The 17,781-nt window shown below is 44.4% G+C and overlaps 1 pseudogene; it reads left to right on the plus strand.

Moving 5' to 3' along the window:
* The first annotated feature begins 16,414 nt into the window (after window positions 1–16,414).
* Window positions 16,415–17,446, plus strand: LOC147450774 (pentatricopeptide repeat-containing protein At4g08210-like; annotated as a pseudogene).
* Window positions 17,447–17,781: the final 335 nt, after the last annotated feature.

Below are 17,781 nucleotides of genomic sequence, written 5' to 3' on the forward strand. Positions count from 1 at the left end.
CGACCATTGCAGATTTTCCACTGTTGAGAGAAGATATTCTTTACGGAAGCATAGCGTTATCTTTATATTAAGCAGCAATCATTAAATAGAGTGTATAAATGTAAAAACAGTAGGTTTCATTATGCTAAAAAGTAATGCAAAGGATGAAAATACATCATCTCTCAAATCTTTACGGAATTATGCTAGATCTTTTTTACTTGAACATCAACATTTGAAAAGAGCTAACACACATCCTCATGTTGTATGGAAATCTTTGAAAGAAACGAACACACCATAGAGAAATGAAGAGACTACAGAAGGAGCCTCCACAACTTATTTATGGCAATTGATTTCTTTAAATTCAATCAATTGAAACCCTTACCTTTGGACTAGCTCTTTGTGGAAAGCTATCAATAGAGGAGCGAAGGCAAAGTTTTCTCACAAGCTGAACTTCGTGGTGTACAGCTCTCTACATATGACATGCAGGGGGGAAGAAGGATGTATCATGTTTGGAAATCGTAAGAAATTCAGATAGAGCAAAGGCAAAGTTTTCTCACAAGCTGAACTTCGTGGTGTACAGCTCTCTACGTATGACATGCGGGGGGGAAGAAGGATGTATCATGTTTGGAAATCGTAAGCAATTCAGATAGTTCACTTCCGATAGTAAGTCATAAGAAATTTAGATTGTTTTTCCGATAGTAAATCATAAAAAATTCAGATAGTTCATTTCATAGAGAAAATCCAGATGGTTTAGTTCAGAAAGGTGCATCTCGTTGAGGAACTTTGTTTTGTAGGACTCTCTATGTATGACATGCTAGAGTAGAAGTTCATGACAAATGAGTTGGTTAGCAGTCCGTGAGAAGGATGACAATGGCTCTTATAGGTGACCGTTATCATGACAAAAGCAATGAAGAGGAGCTTGAAATTGAGCTGAATGAGGACAAACCAGCCTTTTTAATAGGGCAAGCAAGGTTTGTGTCACCTATGGAAAGCGTAAGAAATCCAGACGGTTCACTTCAAAGGCTTGCAATGACACAATCTATTTAGCCAAAAAGAGGAGAGTTTTGAGAGCAGCAACAAAGAACCATGCTTGATTCCATCTCAAAGGATTTGAATCGTCCTTGGGGAGATCCCACGTTAGGAAAAGGAGAGCAGGATCTCACTTGAACTTTGTAGTGTATGACTCTCCGTATGACATGCCAGGATGGCAGATGGATGTGTCACATATGTTGCATCATTACATTTATCTAGTTCTATTGCATGCTCAAAGGCCAATCATTTTTGACAATCACATAGAAGGGCATACCAAACTCGAGGATGATTAGATGATGATGGCATCATCTGCATTACTCTCATAGCTTGTCCGCTTGAAGATTTCAACCAAGGAGGTGTAGTGCTCTTTGTTTGGTATAATTCCATATCCCTCGTGCTATCAGAAGGCACAAATTACGACCACACTAAGAAAAGTGATTGCATTTGGGAGGTGCCCTCGTGTTGCATCCAACAAAGAAGTTTAGAGCGAGCCTTTGCTGGGCATATTCTCTCACTGTAACAGGGAACGGGGGGAACACAGCCCAAACGTTCCGAAATGGCGTTCCTGACGAGTCCTGTTCTTGAAACGGAGATGGGAATGGAAACGTCGTTCCGGAATGGGGTGCAACTGGAACAATGTTCCGGAATGGGCGGAACATGAGGCGGAATGGCGAAACGCAGGGCGGAGTGGGCAAAAGTAGGCATTTGGGGAAAAAAAGTGGGCTTTTGGGGACAAATTGGGGGTTGTTCGGGTAACATATTGGTGCAGTTTGAGGACAGGTTAGGGGGCAGTTTTGGGGTTGTTTAGGAGTTTATTTGGGACTAAGCTGAATGGAGGTAATTCAATCCTTACTTTAGGTGGACCGTTCCAGCCCCGTTCCCGTTCCGGCCCCCCCTCCTCCTCCCCGTTCCTGTCTCGTTTCGGACCCTCCCGTTCCCGTTCCGGGTAACTATGCAATTCTCTTATAAGAGTACTCCAAGAGCATTTGTTTAGAGAAAACAACTCACTTCACATCTTATTAAAACAGCCTAGAGCTTTCTTCTCACAACCATGTAGGACATCCTACAATCATTACGCTCTCTTCCAGGCAACGATATTTTCGATATAAAGCTTAACCTTTTGGTGCTTTCATAAGGGCATCACATTTGCCATACATATCGATCCAAGCATTGCCAATCACGACATCTTTCTCCAACAGCCCCTAACGAGAGTAAAGCCCCAGGCATTACATGAGGTACAAGCATTGGTGATTGCATTTGGAAAAAAGGCCTTCCCTTTGCATATGGTGAAAACGGGCTAAAGCTTAGGCAAAGCTTCTTTACTTAGCCATGTTTGGCATATCCTACAATTGCCGCACGGCAAGAGAGCATCCCGAAGAGAATGGCCCTCAAGAACTTTTCGTGCTTTCATGTAGAGGGCATCACATTTGGCACACATTCATCAATGTGCTCCCTAAATATGCATCTCTCTGAAGTAACCTACTATTGAGAAGCTCAATGTGTATCTTTCTAGCTTAATTATATAAACAACAAACCAATGACGCTATAAAGCATTCCTCAACCACGCAAATTGAGAAAAAGAACTCAATGTGCGAGTTTAACGAGGAGGAAGCATGAGAATTGAGAAAAAGAAGTGTGCTTGTGGTCTATGGACTCCTCTTGTTTGGTGTTTCAACACAGACAAAACACTAGATACTATGAGAGAGAGAGAGAGAGAGAGAGAGAGAGAGAGAGAATACATGGCTGCATTTACCAAGGAGGACTCAGGAGGGTGTTGACGGCAACCTGTGTCTATGTTTTGGAGTTTTGCTACAGATTGGATTGCCATGGATGGGACCGCATGTTAAGCTTAATTTGTATGTGCTCTAGGGGAGAAAACTTTGGGGTGCTGTCAACGAGTGCTAGCTTAGTTGATAGAGCAAGAGCCTCTTGTGTTCAAGGTCTTGGGTTCCAACCCCCTTGACAACTCATGTGACATGTAGCCCTTAGGGGGCGTGGGTTGTAATTTCAAGTTGTAGGCATCTCTCTTAAAACACAAACAAACGATGGGGTGCCATGTAGGTATGTTCAACGATCCAAGTGGGCGATTTGGTTCTCATGTAATTAGTATTAGAGGAGTTTCGTACATAGGCAGGCAAGGTTTTCGCTTGCATCAGCAATCCCGTCTGTTTGCTGTTTGCTTGTTGCATGAATGCTCAATTGGGCGGGGGTAGAGATAACTCTGCCCATTTTAGTAAAGTTAAAACATGCCTTGTGCGAGCTGCCTCTTACTATATGGAAAACACATTGTACATGTTTTTTTTTTGCAATTTATGCGATTTTGTATTTTATTGGAGAGATTTAGTATCGATAAAGGTACTTTCGAGGAGCTTCTCTTACGGGTAGAAGCAGCCAAGAGGGGTTGAATCGAAGACCTTGGACTTAGAGGCTTTCTGCTAAAATGACGGGGTTGCCATTCATTCCATTGGGCTTGCCTCCCCCTCATGGGGATTTGGGGGGGAGGGGGGGGGGGGGGGGGGGGGGGGGGGGGGGAGTGTTTCTCCTTTCAATTGTACCTCAAAAAATAAGGGTTCTTTTTTTTCCTTTTGAATCGAGAAAACCAAGAACTTTGTCTATTTTGAACGCTTCTCTTAAATACGGTTTATTAGTTGTAACTTGGAACTGTCGCAGCAATTGTAGACCATTAGATTAAGGTGGTTGTGAGGAATTATGGACTATTGGATTAAACTTGTTGAATAGGACACATTGCAAAGTCAATGCTTTTGGCCTACATTGTTACAGACTTGGACACTCCAAGTCGAGAATCTCCCGCGACATCACAAATAAACACTTCAAAACAGTTCACAGTTCACAATTAATTCGACACTGCGTCCGACGGAGTTTCGTGCCCAGAGATATTGGCCCCAAAGACTGGCGCCCCTTTCAGTATGTCTTTTTGTATTAATCTTTGTTCAAAGTACAAGAGTGTGGGCAAGCGCTCACACTCAGACTCTGTGTCCAGATGTCCTGAGTTATGAGGCCTTGCCTCTTTATTTAAAGAATACAAGGGTTGCTAAAAGCAGAGCCCAAAAGCTGAAAATCAAAAGCTTTGATAAAATAAAGCAGGATCTCTCTCTAGCCATACTTGGACACAAAAATTAAAGCAAAGAGTTTCCTCTCTCTCTCGTTCCAATCTGCGTGGAGCCCATAAAGCAAAAGCTGGTCCCAAAAAGCAAATCTACCGCAGAACTGTCCACGCAAAAGCTGCCACATCAGCAGTGTGTCCGTACAGCAGGCCACGTCATCACCTCAGCGGAAATTTCAAAAATCTTGCCACGTGTCATTGCTTCCTTTTCTTGGTCCTGTCCGTATTGTGTGCTGCCACGTGTAACTGCTACAGTTGGCAATTCAGCCAACAGCCCTAGCCAGTGTCACGTGACACATCCCAACCCTATGTGTACGTGGACAAGCTACACCACAACAAGGTTTCAATTAGTCCGATCAGTTTAGAATAGCAGTGATCTGGCACTTTTGTGAGTCTATTCGTAGATCGTGCATGCCCAGTCACTTAGCATAGATGCATATCCTCTGGTTGCACACAGCATGATCATCGGAATTCCCATCAGAATCCATTAGCACTAGTTAGGGGAATTTTCCAGTGCATTTAGCCTATTTTCCTATTTATTGGGATTTTCACTTATTATTTTTAAGTGACTTCCCAACAAAAGTAGGCAGGGCAATTTTGCTAAGTTAATATATAAGCAAACCCAAGTTCACACTTTTTGGCAGAAGAGGCAGCAGGAGCTTCCTGCTCAACAGGCAACTTCTCATCAGTACCCCCCCCCTCAGCACCCCTAGTGTTTTTGGACCTCCATCATCGCGGGCAAGTTCCCAGCCTTGGCGTTGTCCACATCAGGCCATCTCCATCACCTCTCAGCCTCCTAGCGACAGCAGGTTCTCAGGATCGCCATCAGAGTCTAGCTTTGCTAGCGTTTTTCCCAGATCAGCATTGGCGTTTTTGCAAGCCTCATCAGGCAGTAGCGTTTTTGCTTTTGGTCCTAGAACAGCCCTAATGTTTTTGGCTAGCAGCAAAGGCACATCAGCGTTTTCAGTTTCAGCCTCTAACCGCCACAGATACACGCAGTTTTCAGCAGATACACAGTAGCAAATCAGCCCCCAGATTGGTTGCAGATGATCCCCCAACTTTAGCCCAAGAAAACGAAGCCAAAACAGTCATTTTCAGCCACCGAAACAGTCCCAGAATTCAGCGATTAGAAGATCTCAGATTTCAGCCATCAAGTCGTCGTCGTCATCACCGCCGTCGTCATCGGCATAGTCCAACTTGCATCTGTCCATTGCATTCGCATTGTACACCTATGTGCAATCAAAGTAGACCACTCTCGCCGACGAGAGTGGGGCCTTCGGAGGAGGGTTTTACAACCTCTCGGTGTCGTATCTCTTCTCTCTCCTTCTCTCAGTCTCATTCACTTGCACACACAATATCCACTCACTTTGTTCGTGACCACAACACTCTACAAGACGGAAAGCTCTCTTTCCCTAAAGAACTAAAAGGAACCTTGAGCAATAAAGATCACTAATCTTGAGAAAATACAACATTCATTCCGCTGCACCTAACATTGGTATCAGAGCTTTGGAAGTGTTCTGCATTACTCAAGGGAAGAACCACAAGAACCACAAGAATTTTTTTGCTTGTTGTGATCGCACGAACCCAAGTTTACTTGGGCGTGGCGATTCCTAATCGTGTTTTGTTGAAGAGTGACAGGAATTCCAAGAAAGAAGGGCTTGTCCAGCCTCCCCTTGTGTCTCTTTTCACTCATTGAGAGCGGACCGTGCACTTAGCGGCCGGTCAATCTACGTGAGGTGGGAAAAAGAAACCTTGGTGTGAGCGCAAGGCCGCCAAGGGGTGCGCCCGCAGAAAAGGGTAGAACTCGGGTGAAGAGAAGATCCTTCTCCAACGCGATTTGCAAGCGAAAGAAAACCTCAAGAACCCCAAGAACTCAAGAACCTCAAGAACCATAGGTTCTCACGAATCAAGGACCTCAAGAACCTCAAGACCCGCAAGAATCCAAGTTCCTCGTGGACTTAAGAACCCAAGAACCCACAAGAACCCACGATTGTAGGATGATCATCACTCGAAGCGGAATGGATACTTCGCTTGGAGGTGATGAGCATGAGAGAGGCGAAGAAGAATTTTCCCCACCAGTAGGTTTTTCTGACCCTCCCCCTTTCCCATCTACGACAAAGATTGCACTAACTCCTATGGAGGCTTTGCATCAATTTTTTCTGAAATAGAAGTTAGAACGAGAAGCAAGAAATGCAGAAAGAGAGCGTGAACACGAAGAAAGAATGGCAGCCATAAAGCATGAGTACAAAGAAAGGAAAGCCGGCTTGTTGCAACTCTTTTCTCAAGTACGGGCACCGATGCACGAAATTCAGGAAAAGGAGACTCTCTCTGTCTCTTCTTCTCCCATGCATGACACACAAGATTTGCATGATGATTTGAAGCACAGTGATAACCATGATGATTTGGATGCCAATGATTTGCATAATGATTTGGATGACAATGACAAGCATGATGATTTGCATGATCAAGATGTGATTTCTCACGAGCATGATGATTTGCATGATCAAGATGTGATTTCTCACGAGCATGATGAATTGCATGAAGATGATGTGATTGTTCACAAGGATGATGTGTTAGTTGATGCTTTTTCTAGCGAAGCCAACCTCGTTGTAGAATCGATCGATCACCAAGGATCGATCTTGACTTTCGAGTCGAGGTCCACAGATCCCCCACAAGATGATTCGATAGACCCCGAAGAACCGATCGTGGCTCTCGAGCCTTGGTCCAAAGAACCCTCACAGGAAGTATTTTGTGTTCGCATGATTAATACGCACGCATTGTTCGAGTGTTTCATTCGTGAAGGTTTCCTGTATTTTAGTCAGCATTGTTATGTGATCCCTTTTCCTAGGCGTAACATACTGTATGTTGAGCATGGTTCTCTCATGGATGAGCACGAATGTATGCGGATTGTTCATGAAAAGTTGAAAAGTTTGTATGTCAGGAAGTCACATTCCATGTTTCTTCCGTGGCATGACTCAGTTTCCGAAAGATCACATGATAGTATGAGCACCAAGCATGGGCATTTCTATTGTGATTTGCCACAATTGATTGATTTCGATCAAACAGATCAGATTCGACCTCATTGTTTGCACATGTTTGATGAACGGGTTGTCACTCTGTCTCTATGTTCATGTACATTACATGCAGAGTCTTTAGAGAAGAGAAGATTTTTTTCCTTCACTTTACATGGAATAGGTATGTTCATGGTTTTGTGTTGGAGATGGTTTCAGGAATTTTCAGCCATGGAGATTCTTGAAGATGAAAGAAGTAGGACTCTCAATGAAGTTGAAGCATCGAAGGAGCCATAGAAGACTTTGTCGCTTTCGACGCGGCCCAAAGAAGCAAGCGTTGCAGACCTTTATGAAGTTCAAGTACCGCACGACCCACACATCAGAGTCGACCGGCGAAGAGTCCCTTCAAGGATTCTGGATGCTGTTGGCGATCTCCCTCGACGCCATACAGTTCGGTACCAGTACCTCACTTTGAAAAGGAGGGGATGTCACGTGACACATTCCAACCCTATGTGTCCGTGGACAAGCTACACCACAACAAGGTTTCAGTCAGTCAGATCAATTTAGAATAGCAGTGATCTGGCACTTTTGTGAGTCTATTTGTAGACCGTGCATGCCCAGTCACTTAGCATAGATGCATATTCTCCGGTTGCACACAACATGATCATCGAAATTCCCATTAGAATCCATTAGCATCAATTAGGGGAATTTTCTAGTGCATTTAGTCTATTTTCCTATTTATTGGGATTTTCACTTATTATTTTTAAGTGACTTTCCAACAAAAGTAGGTAGGGCAATTTTGCTAAGTTAATATATAAGCAAACCCAAGTTCACACTTTCTGGCAGAAGAGGCAGTAGGAGCTTCCCACTCAACATGCAACTTCTCAGCAGTACCCCCCCTCAGTACCCCTAGCGTTTTTGGACCTCCATATCGCGGGCAAGTTCCCAGTCTTGGCATTGTCCACATCAGGCCATCGCCATCACCTCTCCGCCTCCTAGCGACAGCAGGTTCTCAGGATCGCCATCAGAGTCTGGCTCTGCTAGCGTTTTTCCCAGATCAGCATTGGCGTTTTTGCAAGCCTCATCAGGCAGTATCGTTTTTGCTTTTGGTCCCAGAACAGCCCTAGCGTTTTTGGCTAGCAGCAAAGGCACATCAGCGTTTTCAGTTTCAGCCTCTAACCGCCACAGATACACGCAGTTTTCAGCAGATACACAGTAGCAAATCAGCCCCCAGATTGGTTGCAGATGATCTCCCAACTTTAGCCTAAGAAAACGCAGCCAAAACAGTCATTTTCAGCCACCGAAACAGTCCCAGAATTCAGCGATTAGAAGATCTCAGATTTCAGCCATCAAGTCGTCGTCGTCATCACCGTCGTCGTCATCGGCATAGTCCAACTTACATCTGTCCATTGCATTCGCATTGTACACCTTTGTGCAATCAAAGTAGACCACTCTCGCCGACGAGAGTGGGGCCTTCGGAGGAGGGTTTTACAACCTCTCGGTGTCGTATCTCTTCTCTCTCCTTCTCTCAATCTCATTCATTGCACGCACAATATCCACTCAATTTGTTCGTGACCACAACACTCTACAAGACGGAAAGCTCTCTCTTTCCCCAAAGAACTAAAAGGAACCTTGAGCAATAAAGATCACTAATCTTGAGAAAATACAACATTCCGCTGCACCTAACAGCCAGAGTGTGGGTACCATGGGCAGCCACATCACCAGTTTGTGACATACCCCCCTCTTGAAAGCATTGTAATCGCCCTTGATTAGGTCTGCAAAACAAACAGAGGCCATAAACCGTCTTAGTAGACACTGACTATCAGTACCAACGCACTAGGAACACACATTTAGCACATGTACCTATCGACAGTCACATCACACGACATCAATAGACATCAGAGGACATCACATGACAAACCACATTCAATATTCATTCAGTTGGCAAAAGCCGTGTCTAAGTCGCGCGTGTACTCATCAGCTTCAAAAATCTTATCTTTCGTGCTTAGGAAGGGTGGAACCTACGCAACACCTTCAATAATCTCAAATGGCCGCCTTCCCTGTCGAGGAGTGTATCGTGTTATTGTAGGCAAATTCCACCCAAGGTAGATACTTTTTCCATTGAGTCTTCTGATCCGAGATGTAAGACTTCAATAAATCTAAAACCATTGAATTGGCAATCTCAGATTGCCCGTCAATCTGCGGGTGGAAAGATGACGAGAACTGCAACCGCGTGCCAATGTTCTCCCCAATTGCCTTCCAAAACAAACTCGTAAATCCGGGGTTCCTGTTGGAGACAATCGTCTTGGGCATGCCATGTAATTTGAAAATCTGGGCCACAAATAGTTTCGCTAAGTGATCCGACTTGACTGTTTTCTTCACTGGAATGAAATGAGCTTTCTTGCTAATTCTGCCAATAACAGTCCAGATACCATCGTGACCACTTTGTGTTCTCGGGAGATCAAAAAATGAAGTCCATTTCAATACTTTCCCAGGGACGGGTGGGTATGGGCAAAGGCTGTAACAATCCCCGCGCTTTATGCCCGTCAAACTTGACCTTCTGGCATACTAAGCACTTGCGCACAAACTCGTCCACATCCTTCTTGAGTCTCGGCCAAAAGAAGTATCTCTCTACCCCTTTCAGGGTGGTAGCAATGCCGCGGTGACCCGTAAAAGGCGGACAGTGGCATTTAGTCATAACCTTTTCCCTCAACGACTGTGTAACGCACAACATAGTTTTCCTCATCAAGTAGCCATCCTGAATGGAATATCCCGCTATTGTCTCCCCATCTCGTATCCGTGTTAAAACGTTTGAAAAATTCGTATCTGTGGCATGGTCGACCATATCCTCGAAGCTCATATGATGTATCGCGGAAATAGCCAGAACCAACGGCTTCCGAGACAAAGCATCTGTCACCAAATTCTTCTGTCCTTGCACATGGACAACGTGGAAGTGAAACTGTGACAAGATGTTCTCCCACCGCATTTGCTTTTCCGATAGCTGCTTCTATGACAAGAAGTAGTGTAAACTCTGATGGTCTATAAAGACAATAAAATCCGCTCTGAGTAGGTAGTGTCGCCACTGAGTAAGAGCATGGATAACCGCCAAAAGCTCTTTCTCATAAATCTATGCTGTCAATTCCGGCCTTGAGAACAATCGACTCTCATCAGCAATGACATGGCCTTCTTGCATTAAGACCGCACCCAGACTACGACCACAAGCATCACAATATACTTCAAATGACTTCTGCAAGTCCAGCAAAGTCAAAACTCGTCCCGTAGTCAATTTCTCTTTTAAAGTTTGAAAGGAAGTCACCTCTGTGGGTCCCCACGAGAAAGGGACTCCTTTCTGTGTCAAGATATGCAAAGGGGAAGCAACCTCTGCAAACTTTCGAATGAACCGCCTGTAGTAAGAACACAATCCCAAGAAGCTTCTAACTTCATGGACATTCTTCAAATCGTGCCAATCATGGATAGTCTCTATCTTGGCCGGATCCATCTGCACTCCTGCTGACACAATGTGTCCGAAGAAGTGTATCTCTGGTAGGAAAAATTCACTTTTCTTCGCATTAATCACTAACTTGTGATTTCGCAATGCGTGAAAGACTTGAAGCAGATGATCTCTATGTTCTGCCTCATCCTTGGAGAAAACAATGATATCGTCAAAGAAAGTGCCAACAAATAGTCTGTACTCTCGAAAAATCCTGTCCATCATCCAGTTAAATGTCGCAGGAGCATTGGTTAGGCCAAAAGGCATCACCAAAAACTTAAATAACCCAAAAGTCGTCCAAAATGCTATGTTGTAGATGTCTCCCGATGCGATTCAAATCTGATGATATCCAATCTTCAAATCAATCATGTTAAAACACGAGGATCCTTGTAATCTGTCTAGTATATCATCGATCCTAGGAATCGAAAATCTGTTCTTGATGGTAATTTCTTGAGAGCTCTATAATCGATGCACATTCTCCAAGATGCGTCTTTCTTCAATACCAACAACACTGGAGAGCAATACGGTGAAGTACTAGGTTGGACAAGACCCTTTTTCAAGGGGTCTTTCACTTGGTTCATAATCTCTTCGTTTTGGGCTCGACTCACACGGTAGGGTGGCCGGTTTGGTTGTGCTTCCAGGTGTCAGATCAATGGTATGATCTTCAGGACGAGCAGGTGGTAACTCGCCTGGCAGGCCCTGTGAGAAGCAATCGGCATGAGAGTGGAGAAAATCTTGGAGTTCTTTATCAAGTTCAGGCATATTTGTCCTATCCTCATCACTTAACTCAGATCGAGTAAACAAACAGACTGGATTTCATTAATTTAGAAATGGCCGAAGCCGATACAATAGGGACAGACTCGCCCTTAAGTTTTATATCGAGTACAATGGTTCTGCCCTTCTCTGTGGTCAATGTCGCTTTCCTTGCCCGATAATCGACCACGGCGTTGTTCTTGTGGTAACGGAACAAACTTCCAAAGACATTATGTAAAAGTCCTCATGCCCCAAATACCCCTGACAATGCAACTGAAGTTTGCAAATGACATGTGTAATGGCTATGTCCGTGCCGGGTGCCGCTAGAACTGCCTCTGCAAGTGGTCCCATCCGATCGGGAGTGATCTTGAGCCGCGCCACCAATTCTGGTGAAATGAAGTTGGCCTTGGCTCCTTTATCAAAGAAGATCAGGGCTTCTTGGTCTTTCACTTTGCCCCAAGCTTGGCAAAGTTATGTACTCTCGTCCAACGTGTTGGGATCGGTACCCACGCAATCTGGAACCAGTACTGTTTTCATCTTGCCTTTTCTTCCACGTTCCTCAGCTGCTCTCGAACTCTCAGGCCTTTCGTCCTTGTCGTTTTGTTCTTTTTGTGCCTTTTTAGGGCACTTCGCGGAGATATGTCCAGTTTCCCCGCATCCAAAGCACTTCCCTTCCCTGATGTAGCGAGCTCTTTCCTGAGGAGTGAGCTTGGGTCGTGCATCTTTCTATTCTGGGTTGCTCTTTCTCTTTCTACTTTCATTTGTCGAAGTCTGTTCAGCTCTTTGTGTCATGATCTCATCGGTGGGGTAGGTTAGACCGCCTGAGTGAATGGCAAAACCCCGTTTCGCATGACTCATCAACTCCTGAATGGAAGCTGACTTTTGTTCCAAGCAGTGATCTCGGATCTCTGTAGGAAGACCCAAGGTAAACCGCTCAATATGTTCTTTGAACGAGATCTTCTTAAATGAAGAGGCGGGTAGAAAAGAGCTCCAGAATCTCTCGCAATAAGCGTCCACTCTATTCTTCTTGGTCATCCAAAGATGGTTCCAAGCAGTTCGTATGTCGCGTTCATACTCTCGAGTCAGCAAAGAAGAAAGAAAAAGCCTCTTGAATTTTAGCCATTTAACTGGCACAGTCTTGTTTAATAGAAGCATGGACCACCAAGTTCGAGCATTCCCCTTAAAGTAAGAGGTAGCTTTCTGAATCTTAGAGTGCTTTGAGTAACGCCCTTCTGCGAAAGCGATGTCAAATTGCTGTACAAAAGACAAAGCCTTCGAAGCATCTCTATATCCAGAAAACGTGTCAAATTATCTTTGACTGTCCACCTTCCTTAAACTCTCAGACTTTCTTGCTTTTGTCTTCCAGAAAGTCATATGGTTGGCTTTGTAAAAATTCTTCTTCTTTGCATAAAAGCTGCTGTCATCAGAGTCCGAACTATCTATAGTCCTCAGTAGAAGTGTCAATCACGGGACGAGATTTAGACTTCGTTGCCTTTTTCTTGCCCTTTCCGAAGCGTTGCCTTTTGCTTCGCTTGTTGCCTTTTTTGTCTTCTTCGCTTTAGTCAAATGAGCTAGAACTATCAGAAGAAGAAGAAGAAGAAAAAGATATGGGTACTCCTTCAAATCGAACACGCTTCTTCTGCTTTCTTGCCTTTTCAAATGTAGACTGACGACCCAAATAACCTAGGAAGTCAGTGCCTTTCTTCTGCTTTTTGTCGTGCTTTTTAGCTTTGTTTTGCACGTCAAAAAGCTGAGCAATTCGTGCATCAACCACCTCTTCTAATTCTTTCTCTGTATACTTCTTGGGAGTAGGAGGTTTCTTGAGAGTGGGTTTTCGGGGTGGTTTTGTGGTCTTCTGCCACTGTGTGTGCACTTCCTCAAAAGAAGTCTTGCTCATATATTTTGCCAGTTTTGAGTCCTTGGCAAAATTAAGCATCATCTTTGTTGCATCGCCGATCAATTGTCGACGTTCCATCTCTTGATGCTTCGCCTGAGTAGGCCGAGGCGAGCCATACTCCTCGCATGAATCTTCGTTGTGATCCCTTCCCGCATCTCCGGATGCAGAGGGAGTTGACTGATCTTTGTCTGAAGCCATAAGTGCCGCGAAAAAAAAATTAGGGATCGTATTTCCTGTAGAAGAGAAATCGGCCGTGCTCTGATACCACTGTTACAGGCTTGGACACTCCAAGTCGAGAATCTACCGCGGAAGCACAAATAAACACTTCAAAATAGTTCACAGTTCACAATTGATTTGACACTTGCCCGACGAAGTTCCGTGCCTAGAGATATTGGCCCCAAAGACTGGCGCCCCTTTCGGTATTTCTTTTTGTATTAATCTTTGTTCAAAGTACAAGAGTGTGGGCATGCGCTCACACTTAGACTCTGCGTCCAGATGCCCTGAGTTATGAGGTCGTGCCTGCTTATTTAAAGAATACAAGGGTTGCTAAAAGCAGAGCCCAAAAGGTGAAAATCAAAAGCTCTGATAAAATAAAGCAAGTTCTCTCTCTCTAGATGGCCACAAAAATTGAAGTAAAGAGTTTCCTCTCTCTCTCTCTCTCTCTCTCTCTCTCTCTCTCTCTCTTTCCAATTTGCGTGGAACCCATAAAGCAAAAGCTGGCCCCAAAAAGCAAATCTGCCACCACAGAACTGTCCACGCAAAAGCTGCCACGTCAACAGTGCGTCCGTACAGCAGGCCACGTCATCACCTCAACGGGAATTTCGAAAATCCTGCCACGTGTCACTGTTGCCTTCTCTTGGCCCTGTCCGTACTGTGCGTTGCCACGTGTCACTGCTGCAGTTGGCAATTCAGCCAGTAGCCCTAGCCAGAGTGTGTGTACCATGGGCAGCCATGTCACCAGTTTGTGACATACATAAGGCCTAAGTAATGCGTGGACTTTGGGAAAAATCATGGACCGTTGGATGAAGCTTTTCGGTTAGTGCCATGTGGCAAGTGAATCATGTCAAACCAGGGCTCAAAAGAATCTTTTTCTAAAAAACTTGGCAAACCTACCTATAAGAAATTTTAGAGGTAAATTGACTAAATTTGAAGGTTTTTACACTAAATTTCTCTAAATTTTGTAGGGTTTCTCACCGTCGAATTTTCAAATTTAAAGGTAAATCTTAGTTTTTGCAGGTAGATTTACACTAAGCCTAGGTTTTTTTCGAGCAATGTGTCCAACCTTTTTTTCTTTCTTCTTGGAGGAGGGGCTCACTCTTTTGATCCTCTTATAAAACCCATTGTGACTTTTCACCTTAGCGTAACATCTACATTTAAAATTTTGGCTTCTTAGTAATCCACGTGGCAGAGCTTTTGAAATGGCATGATCCATTTAATATAGCTTACACATTTTTTGTATTGAGAGCGTTGCTAACTGCTCATGATAGTGCTAAGCAGCGCGTTAAGAAGTTCGAATCTCTCTCTCGACTTGTTGCAGACCTCACCCAACATAAGCAACGGTGCAACAATGCAACTCATGGGTGGAGCAACTCCTTCACTTGGAATGGCGTCTCTTGGAATGCACTGCTCGTGGGGTACGCACCACAGGAGCAGGGTTAGAAAGCTCTAGGCTGTTTTCAGCTTTTGAACGGAAAGATTCGTTTGATATAGCTTACTCGCTTTTCGTACTCAGAGTGTTGCTAATTGCTCACGATGGTGCTAAGTAGCGCGTCCCTGAATCAAAGAACCTCTCTTGACTTGTTGCAGACGTCACCTAGTAGAAGCAGCAATGCAATAGTAGCAACTCATGGGGGAGCAACTCTTATAACCTCATGTAAGAATCAATTGGAATGGCGCCTCTTGGAATGCACTGGTCGCGGGATACGCACCACAGGAGCAGGGCCAGAGAGCTCTAGGTTGTCTGGAGTGTGGACTCTTGGAATGCATTGATTGCAGGATTTGCCCCATAGGAGAAAGCTTTGGTTTGTTTCCAACGGATGCGAAGCGAGGACCTTTCTCCAGATGTAATCACCTACGCATGTATCTCGAAAGCATGTGGCTCTAAGATGCTGATATGGGCACAAAAATTCACAATTATATTGTTAGTCAGAGGCTGTTGAAAAAAGATGTCGTGCTTGGCACTGTCTTGGTCGATATGTATGTCAAAAATGTGGTGCGCTTGAGAAAGCACAAAAAGTACTTGAGGAGCTTCGTGGTCGGAATGTGGCCTCCTGGAATGCACCGATTGCAGAATGTGCGCAACAAGAGCAGGGCCATAAAGCTGTAGGCTGTTTTTAGTGGTTGCAAAGCAAGTGTATCTCTCCAAATTCAATCACCTATAGTTACGTCTTGAAGGCTATGCTTACATCTTGATGGCACAAAAATTCACAATTATATTGTTAGTCAGAGGCTGTTGAAAAAAGATGTCGTGCTTGGCACTGTCTTGGTCGATATGTATGCCAAAAATGTGGTGCGCTTGAGAAAGCACAAAAAGTACTTGAGGAGCTTCCTGGTCGGAATGTGGCCTCCTGGAATGCACCGATTTCAAAATGTGCGCAACAAGAGCAGGGCCATAAAGCCGTAGGCTGTTTTTAGTGGTTGCAAAGCAAGTGTATCTCTCCAAATTCAATCACCTATAGTTACGTCTTGAAGGCTATGCTTACATCTTGATGGCATGTGGCTCTACGCAAGTGCTCGAGGAGCTTCGTGTCTGGAGTGTGGACGCTTGGAATGCACTGATTGCAAGATTTTTCCCACAGAGGCAGGGCCAGAAAGCTCTAGTTTGATTGCACCAGATGCGGAGCGAGGGCCTCTCTCCAAATGGAATCACCTACGCATGCATCTTGAAGGCATGTGGCTCTATGCAAGATGCTGAGTTTTTCAACCGGAGAATTGATTATGTCGTTTAATATAGCTTGTATGCTTATCAACAGTGCTACGCCATGGTCCTCTGGTTCTATTATTATCTTGGGGCTACCTCCACCTTGTGTCAATCTCCCAACTTGGGTCACCTTTTCTCATCACGAATCTAGACGTGACACATGGTTCGTAGATCTATCAACTATATCCACCTACTCAATTGATCTCCCATGGCAAACTTGTAGCATTTGCATCCCATGGCAATCATAGTAAGCCCCGAGCTAGGACAAAGCCCCACCCACACGGAATTTTGGAAGCCTCTTCTTTTCACGTGAATTAGGTTAGTTTCGATTATTGCCCATGAACATTAGTATATTTGTAAGAGCCCCACCCACCTTAGAATTGGGTGGAAAATCGCACGAAAAGGTCAGTTTTCTCACATGCATTTGTTCTTTGTTGATTTGTCGGCTCTAGATCGACATGCAATGTTGCAGCTGAAATGATGCATGCTTCCCTTGTAGTTCCTTGCCAGTGGATGGAAGTGGCAGAGGGTCGTTTCCACTCCTTCACCCTGATAATAGCTTGGATCGCCCAGGGCTCCTTAATGAGCTTCAGAGCTTTATAGATGAGCGTAACCACTTAGCTGGAGAAGCACTTCAGAAGCTCATTTTACAAAATGATCTAGCAACAAATATTACCTTGGCAAATTCCTTGATTCGTATGCATGCGTCCTTTGGGAATCTTGCCCAAGCTAATCTAATTTTCAGAATTTTAGAAAAACCTCTGCTGCTATTTGGGTGCCATTATTTCGGCCCATGTCAGGCTTGGTGAAAAAGACCAAGTTGTTTCTCTTTATCATGAGATGCTTAACTCAGGAGTATTGGCAGATGGTATTTATATGCAAACAATTCTTAAGGCATGCTCTGCTGTTGCATGCTCATACTGTCATGAATGGTTTCGAGTCAGATGGTTTTGTTGGCGGTACGGTGGTTGACATGTATCTGAAGACCCGAAAGCTTGATGTTGCCCAAGTGCTCTTTAGTAGATTGCTACACAAAAAAGTTGTAACATGGACTACACTGATCACAAGGTATGCACATCAAGGTCAAGCAGAAGAAGCACTTCTTTGTGCAAAGCAAATGGAGTGGGAGGGTCTTCAACCGAACGAAGTCATCGTTGTTGCGTTTCTCAAAGCATGCTCTAGCATTGCAGTTGACGAGCAGGGCAATGGGTACATGACCAAGTTATCCGAAGGAGCCTAGATATCGACCCATTTATTGGCAGCTCCCGCTCCCTTGTTGACATGTATGGCAAGTGTGGCAATATGGAGGAGGCTCGTGCAGTATTTGATAGATTGCCTTACAAAGATCGTGCGTCATGGAGTGCCTCAATTGTGGGTTATGCACATAATAGATAGGGTGAGGAGGGTCTTCAACTGTTTGAAGGGATGGTGCAGAGAGGAATAGAGCCAGATAGGGTTACATTCGTTTCTATGATAAAGGTTTGTACCGGCATTGTTGCTTTAAAACATGGAGAATTGATTCATGCACAAGTGATTGACAAGGGGCATAAATCTGATTTCCATATAGGCAGCGCA

The sequence above is a fragment of the Adiantum capillus-veneris genome, chromosome 9, assembly GCF_014529385.1.
Source record: "Adiantum capillus-veneris isolate H3 chromosome 9, ASM1452938v2, whole genome shotgun sequence".
NCBI classification, from domain to species: Eukaryota; Viridiplantae; Streptophyta; class Polypodiopsida; order Polypodiales; family Pteridaceae; genus Adiantum; species Adiantum capillus-veneris.